The sequence below is a fragment of the Eretmochelys imbricata genome, chromosome 2 (genome assembly GCF_965152235.1).
Source record: "Eretmochelys imbricata isolate rEreImb1 chromosome 2, rEreImb1.hap1, whole genome shotgun sequence".
Classification (NCBI taxonomy): Eukaryota; Metazoa; Chordata; order Testudines; family Cheloniidae; genus Eretmochelys; species Eretmochelys imbricata.
In genome coordinates, this window is record NC_135573.1 from 256,165,662 (window position 1) to 256,174,524 (window position 8,863).

An 8,863-nucleotide genomic window follows, 5' to 3' on the forward strand; every position below is an offset into this window, starting at 1 on the left:
ACACAGTACTCTAGCTGAGGCCTCACCACTGAAGAGCAGAGTGGGACAATTACCTCCCATGTCTGACACATGACATTCCTGTTAATATATCTGTAGTGAGACAGAGTTGCCTCCCCCAAGCCAAAGCAGGAGGGATCACTCTCAGCACCCGAGGCAGCAGAACCAGGCAAGGCCCGCTCCTTCAGAAGTTGAGAGGCAGGACAGGAAGTATAAAAAGCAGGGCCTCCAGCTAAAGTGGGCCAGAGCTGCTGGAGGAGAGAGATGATTCCCACCTCCTGCTGGAGCAGGAGCCCAAAGAGGACCTCTGCAGCACTGAGGACTCACCAGACCTGCCAGTGCTGCTAGCCGACCAGGATGCCAAGGAGCTACTGGGACCGCTGCTTGCAGTTTATCCCGGGGAGATGGAGGATGACCCCGAGATACAGGTACATCACAAGGGAAGTGTAGGAAGTACCCCACAGACCCCAGACAGTAGTTTGGTTGTGTTGTTGCCTGAACCCCCGTCAGCATGTTTCAGTCGGATCCCCGCTGACACAGTGGCCATTGTTAGGGCCCTGGAATGGGACCAGGTGGAGTAGGGTGTGTCTGGGTTCCCCATACTCCCTGCTGCCAGCCCCACTACTGGGGTGATAGCCTCCGCACATTAGGCCAAAAGGCCTGCGTTTGCCTGCCGTCTGCCTGAGCTGACAGGTGATAGACTGTTGGTTAGCTCTACCCTGCCTAAGGGCCTGAGCCCTAAGACTGTTTGTTTGCCCCGACCTGCCTGGGGCCCAAGCCCCTAGGCTGGATGGTGCCCGCTCTGCCCTGTTTGAGGGCCAGGCCTCCTAGATCGCAGAACTTGATTCGCTAACTTTCACCCTGCAATAGGGCTGCCCCCATAGTGGCATATGGGTGTAGTTGAAATCCCACATTATCCAGTTTATTTTTATAGCCTCTTTAATTTCCCTGAGCATTTCACAGTCACCATCACCATCCTGGTCAGGTGGTCAGTAATACATCCCTGCTGCTATATTCTTATTATTAGAGCATGGAATTACTATCCATAGTGATTCTATGGTACAGTTTAGTTCACTTAAGATTTTTACTTCATTTGATTCTATGCTTTCTTTCACATATAGTGCCACTCCCTCACCAGCACAACCTGTTCCATCCTTACGATATATTTTGTACCCTGGTATTACTGTGTCCCATTGATTATCCTCATTCCACCAAGTTTCTGTGATGCCTATTAATCAATATCCTCTTTTAATACAAGGCACTCTGATTCACCCATCTTATTATTTAGACTTCTAGCATTTGTATATAAGCACTTCAAAAACTTGTCACTTTTTAGCTGTCTGCCATTACATGATGTAAATGAATGGGACTCTTTTTGGAATTGACTGTTTCTCATCAGGTCCTACCCATATTTTATCATGTTCCATCCTCTCCTCCTTACTAGGACATAGAGAATCTCCATTAACAGATCCTCCCCTAAGGGATGCCTCTGTCCGAACCACATGCTCCTCCACACCTGCCGGCTTTCCCCCAGCCCTTACCTTAAAAACTGATCTCTGACCTTTTTAATTTTAAGTGCCAACAATCTGGTTCCATTTTGGTTTAAGTGAAGCCCATCCTCCCTGAATAGGCTCCCCCTTTACCAAAAGTTTCCTCACTTCCTAATAAATCTAAACCCCTCCTCCCAACACCATCATCTCATCCACACATTGAGATCCTGCAGTTCTGCCTGTCTAACTGGCCCTGCATGTGGAACTGGAAGCACTTCAGAGAATGCTACCATGGAGGTCCTGGGATTTCAATCTCTTACCTAGCAGCCTAAATTTGGCCTCCAGGACCTCTCTCCTATCCTTCCCTATGTCACTGGTATCTACATGTACCACAACCATTGGCTCCTCCCCAGCACTACACTTAAGTCTATCTAGATGTCTCGAGAAATCCACAACCTTCACACCAGGCAGGCAAGTCCCCATCAGTTCTCCCGGTCATTGCAAACCCAGCTATCTACGTTTCTAATGATCCAATCCCCCATAACTATTACCTGTCTCTTCCTAATAACTGGAGTTCCCTCCCCCAGAGAGGTATCCTCAGTGCAAGAGGATACCATGACATCATCTTGAAGGAGGGGCCCCAACTACCCCCATATGCCACTATGGGATGGTTTCCCTCTGCTCCAGTTGGATGTTTTCCTTCCATAAGACTTTCATCCTCCTCAACAGCACAGAGGCTGTCAGATCGAGGGTGGGACTGTTCTACTGTGTCCTGGAAAGTCTCATCTACGTACCTCTCTGTCTCCCTTAGCTCCTCCAGTTCAGCCACTCTAGTCTCCAAAGCCTGTACGTGGTCTCTGAGGGCCAGGAGCTCTTTGCACCAAATGCACACATACACGAACTGCCCACAGGGCAAGTAATCATACATGCTGCATTGGGGAAAATAAACTGGATAGCCCTGCTCTGTTACTGAACTTCTACCTGCATTCCTTTTTACTCCTGCAGCTCGTTCCTTTATTGATGTTGTGTTTTTATTAGGGGGTGTTTTGGGCTTTATGTTTAAAGAATCTTAAGTGTATCTAGCCCCCACTCACACTCCCGCACCAAACTCCCTCGCAAAACTCCTGTTAGCTGCTCCTGTTCGCTAGCAGCCGCTCCGGTTCGCAAATCTGGCATCCACTGGAACAAGCAAAAACATGTGAAATGTATTGTGAAAGGTGAATGATTATTTTACTAAACAGAACAATACTTCTGTACCAACAAGGGAATTTAAAAGTTCAGAGGAGAAGTGGAAGGGAAATAAAGATTACATTTACCGGTTCTACTTATGGATATTTTCCGGTCAATACACATGCATGCAGTTACTTCCATATTCATACGAATGGAAATTACATGTATGCATCAATGGGAGATTAGACCTTTCAAAGTGAAATACTGCTTAAGGGAAAGAAAGAAAAATCATTAAGATACTTACAGTCCATTCCACATCCTTGTATTAGCAAAATATTACATGCACCAGATCTTACAGGCAACCCTACAAGCCAACTGAGCAGTATTAGAGCAGAGCATTTGATTCTCAAAATCAGCACTTCACTCTAGAGCTGGGAATGTAGCAGCAGCAATATGCTTAGCCCAGTAGTCCCCAAACTTTTGAGGATTGCAACCCCCCCCTTTCCGCTCTTCACCTCCCCACACCTCATCCCCTAGAGCAGGGGCCAGGAGCGGGGCTGCGGCTCAGGGGGCAGGGGAGACTTGGACAGGGGTAACGGGGCCACAGCAGGGGGTGAGTCTGGGACCAGAACAGAGCCATGGCTAGGGGTCAAGGCTGGGGATGAGGGCAGGGCCCAGAGTGGAGCCACAGCCAAGCCACAGTGGGGGCTGGCAACCGGGCCCCCAGATGGATGCAGAGGCACACCAAGGCTGGGGACAGGGCCAGGCGTGGAGACAGGAGCCAGGCCAGAGCACAGCTGGGGGCGTGGCAGGGCTAGGTGGTGCTCCCCCTCTCCCCCTATGGGGGCTGGCCTGGCCCGCTGTGCCCCCCAAATGTTCCTCTGTGCTCCCTAGGGGATGTGCCCCACAGTTTGGGGACCTCTGGCTTTGCCAGTGGGAGGCAGAGAAAGCCTCTGCGTCATTCTATAGCAATCACTGCACTAATATGGGAAGTAGTCGCGCCCAGCTATCTTCTGCCAGAAGGACAAGACAATCCCTGTAACATGAGAACCATAGCAGGGATGGGAACTGGGTGAAGAGACAAATATGAGGAGCTTTGAGACTCTAAGAGGGAAGACTTCCATTTGAGGAGAGGGAGAGGACATTGTTATCTTAAACTTACAAAGTATTTTAAAGCCCCACTTATATGCCCTACACTGCACCTTTTACAAGGTCCTCATAAACACTCTCATTGCCAATGTCAGTGAAAGTAATATACATTTGGTTCATAAAGCTGCCTTACCCTGAGCACCCTGATCCATTAAAACCATCATAATTATCCTGTTATAGTAAGGCAAGTATTTTAGAGAGGCTGTAGTGAGATTTTATAATTGTGCATTATGTAACCACCTGTAAAGTGTCAGGGATCATACTCTCGAAATGCCCTAGTCCTTCACTACTGGCCACACGGAGGCTTGTTTGCACAACAGGTTAGTGTGTGGCAATCTAGGGTGTAAATCTACAGTGCCTAGTGTGCGCACTGTCTGTGTTGACCCAGCTGTTATGCACCCAAAGTTCCCTAACTCACTTTGAGCTACTGCTATTCAAGAACACTATGCAGACTTGATTGCATGATAGTTTGTGTTTTATTTGAAACTCTCAAGAATTATTTTAAACAGGTTCATAGTTTATAGGAATTTATTCCTCACTGTGATTGAAGTTCTCATGTATAGAAAGCCAGCACAGCAATTATTCTGAGGATTTCAAAAGTGCATAGGATTTGTGCTCACACTCTTAATAGGGATGAATTTCACCCTGTGAAAGTAGCAAGAAATTATCCTTTTCTAGTTTCAGAGTAACAGCCGTGTTAGTCTGTATTCGCAAAAAGAAAAGGAGTACTTGTGGCACCTTAGAGACTAACCAATTTATTTGAGCATGAGCTTTCGTGAGCTACAGCTGTAGCTCACGAAAGCTCATGCTCAAATAAATTGGTCAGTCTCTAAGGTGCCACAAGTACTCCTTTTCTAGTTGTGTTTTATTTTTCAGGTTACAGTGAACCACTTCAGGACTTGATTCTGCAAGCCCTGAAGTAAATAGGGTTTGACACATGGAATGCTTGTAGGATTACATCCCCAGGCTGCATGTTAACAGACTGTAAAAATGCTGATATACCGAAACACCAGGACTCAAAATATCAGACATTTAGCTGGATAACAAGAATATTCAGTTACAATAATAGAGAATTTTTTAAAAAAAAGTGTTTTGAAGGATTATAAACTTTTTCTTCAGGACATAAGATAAACCTCTAACAGGTTTGGAAAGAAACTTCCCCTGGGGGCAAGTTACGCCATAACTTCCTACTGCAGGTGGGAGTGTTAAATCTTCCTCTGAAGCATCTGAAACTAGCAGGATGGGGAACTAAATGAACCCCCTAAATGGGCGATCCAGTCTGCCACTTCCAATAATCTTCAGGAATACTCAGCTCTTCTGAACATTAGACACTGGGGTGTTTAAGATTAGCTACCTAAAGGTAGGTGCCTAATATTAAGTATGCGAGTTTGAATGTGTATAACTATTTTTAAAATGTACCATATTCACATGGAGTTAAATTACAAAGTTAAAGCACATGCTATAGATAATTTTCAAGTTATAACCTGGATTTAGAGTATTATTAGAACTATACGATTTTGACAATCTTTAGAAGACTTCTATATGTGATAGTAGCACAGTCTGGTATGGCTGTAGCATGTCAGCATTTACAATGAAAACTCCTTTTGGAAGTGTTTATTAGGGAACCAGAAAAATTCAATTTGAGCTACGAACTGATGTGTATATATTTCAGCAGAGAAACAATGTTTTGTTATTATATTTTTACAAATTATAATAATGTTTTTAAAGTCAGACGAGTTTTAGATTATGTATGGGAACAAAAGCAAATGAAGGGCAACTTAAGGGGGTAAATCTTACCAGACAATCTCTAAGTTTGTCAATTCAAACAAAAGTCTTGGTGCTATTTTATTATTTGCTGCATGGCATTTCAAATTTTACAAGATTCTGCAGGATTAACTTAGTTTTTGTCAAACAGATTTGAGATAAAAAAGACTATTGCCTTTATTTTCCCATCACAATCAGGATAATATTCTTTCACCGTTAAAGTTTAGGGACCCTCTGATAACAATGAGATTTTTGCACATCAGAGTGGATATAAATCAACGATTTTTAAAAAAAAAAATTAAAAATCGGATTTTTTTATTTAAATCGGATTTTTTTAATAAAATGCTTTTTGAGGGAAAAAAACCTATCTAAAGATAGTTTTAATTAAGATACATTATAGCTCAAAGATATCTCATCATGGAATAGGGATTATAAATTCTAAAGTATGAGACAATATATTCAAGTAATGTTTAAGAAAAGTTTTGCAAATGAGTTCCAATACTTCATGGATTAGGGACCCAATCTTATGGGATTCCAGGGGCTTCTGTATAGATTATTTAGGTTAATCTTTCTATCTACCTAATGGGACTCAATGCTCAGTCTAGAAGATACCATCAGAGATGCTTAGGTTTGCAGTTCTCAAACTGTGCACTTGTGTCTCCAGAGATAACATGCTTGTTAACAGCAAAAATGTTTTAAAATAAATAAATAAATATACAGAGGTGAGAAATAACAGACCTCAACCCTACTGTCCCTCTGCAAATTTGTATACACAGAGTCAATCCCTTACCTCTCTCTACAAGTGCAAAGTTTCAAAAAGTTCAACGATAGAAGATTATTGGGGGCGGAATAGATCTGGACTGGGAGAAGAAGTCTGGAGATAAATGTGAGAAGGGAAGGACAGGCAGTAGAAACAAAAGTGAAACTGTTCGAGCAGCATATTCCAGAAGGCTTAAGGTCTTTCTGAGCGTAGCCTTCATTGATTTGAGATCTACTATACCATTCTCTCACTAGAAGGGAAAGCCAATAATGGCAGCAGGCCGTAAAAGAAACCCAATTTGGGAATAAGAACCATTCAAGAAATATATGTTTGCTGATGATGTTTTAAAGAAAAATCACACCAGTGAACTTGTGGAAATCACTTAAACACATGGATTCAGAGACTGTTGAAGTGATAATCTCACTTTAATAACAGTAGCTTCTTCTGCAGGTGTAGAAAGAATATTTTCTTCCTTTGGACTAATTCATTCCAAATTGAGAACTCGTTTGGAACCTGAAAAAGCAGGAAAACTTGTTTTTCTTTTCCAGATTATGAACAAACAGGAAAAAGAAGGTGAAGATGACTGAGTTAGCTGCAGAAGCCAATATTTTAAGTTTCTCATGTTGAGCTGGCTGACAGTCGATTTAATTTTTTTTAATATTTCATTTAACTATTTTAGTTAAAAACAATTTTAACAAAAACAAACCTGATTTTAAAAAACTTGAATGTTTAAATTCAAAAATTAATATGCTTGTTTTGTTAAAATTATATATTTGCAGTTGAAGAAAAAAATCCAAAATAAATAACATTGTTTTAGTTAAATAAAACAATGTAAATGTCTGTCTGATGATGTTCCCCTCCTAATACAGCATGGCAAGGAAATCCTCCAAATATTAATGATAACCTGTTGAATTGGCCATAGTTCACCATCCAATGACTTCATAATTATCTGCTTCAGTTGCCTTTGGTAAATGAAATAACAAAACATATATTCATATATCATTCTGATATAGCTGTAAAACTAATCTGAAAAGTTTTCAAAATAAATCATTTTTAAAAGGTATAGTATCTTCTAAAAATGAAACCTATATCTATCTCTGAGTTGTGAAGAATATGTATTAAGGTTATAACAACCAACAAGAATGCAATTTTATGTAGAAATCCATGATTAAATCAAGTCTTCCTGACTAACGATTTAAATCAATTTGATTTAAATCAAATCCACCTTGCTGCACATGGAAGATTTGCAAAATAACTACTTCTAAATATTGGCCCAAATTAAGGCCTTCCTAAGGTAGAGGTGTTAAGAAAGGAGGCAACACAACACAGATATTTACTCCTAATTAAAGAGCCACAATTTGAAAAAGGAAGTTTTCTGGCCAAAAAGCATAGCACTAAGTGTGAAGCTATGCGAAGCACAGACTTCCAGCAAGATACTCAGTTTTCCCTTCTGTAAAATAGGGATGATAATACTTCCCTATTTTACAGGGTTGTTTTATGTGTTAAATCAGTGGGACTATTCATGGAGAAAAATACTTCGCGTGAAAAAGGGAGGCAGAATCTGACCCCTATGTTTGCAAAGTGCTTCAAGATCTTCAGATTTCAGGTGCTACAGAAATGCAAAGTTTTATTATTGTTTGCCTAAAAGTAGATATCAAGAACCAGAATAAAACCACACACCACGGCCTGGATCCCCCAATGAGGTACGAGTTTGGTGTCATGTTTGTATATGACTATTGTTAGCATTAACTTTGATCGGTCATCTACAAAATATTATGTAAACTCACTTCTTAAAGCTGAAACCTTTTGGCCACTAAATCTAAATATATCACAACATGTATAACAGGCCAACATTAAAATTACTTCATGGTTGGGCTGCTTCCCAAAAGAAAACTGTTTCCCCCAAAACAGCCTGCATTTCTGAAGGTCTTTCTCCTACGCTTGCCATCTGTTAAGGCTCTGCAGATAGAGACCATTCACAATGAGACAGACAACTCCTCCATCTCATCCTGAATCAGGTCCTCCCAGCTTTCCTGGAGCCAGCATCTCTTGGCAGCAATGTGCCCCCAAAGCAGCAGCAGCACCAGCACCTTCAAACGCCTAACTCAACAGCCCGGCGCGAAGGCGGCCACGGGCAGCGGGCGCAGGGGGGAGAGGGCGGGCAGCGGGGGGCTCTGGGGCGGTCCCGGTGTCGCCCAACTCTCCTGTCGGAACCATTCACCAGCAGTGGAAGCGGGGCCCCAGCGCGGGAAGGGTCGCCCCCCCCCCCCCGTGACAGCTCTCTCCTTCTCGGCCCCATCCAGAACAGGGCTCATTCTCCCCTCACCACGAACAACCCAAGGAGAGACACTTACTGGCTTTATTCACTATTTCCTGCTAAACCCAGCGTCCCAGCATTGTATCCACAGAGCCTGACTCCCAGCTCGGGAACTCCCCGGGGGCGGAAACTCCAGCTCATTGCGGCGGCTCTGTCCCCCAGCAGCGCTTCCTCCCCATCCTGGACGGCGCCCGCGCCACAGGCGGCGTGATTTGT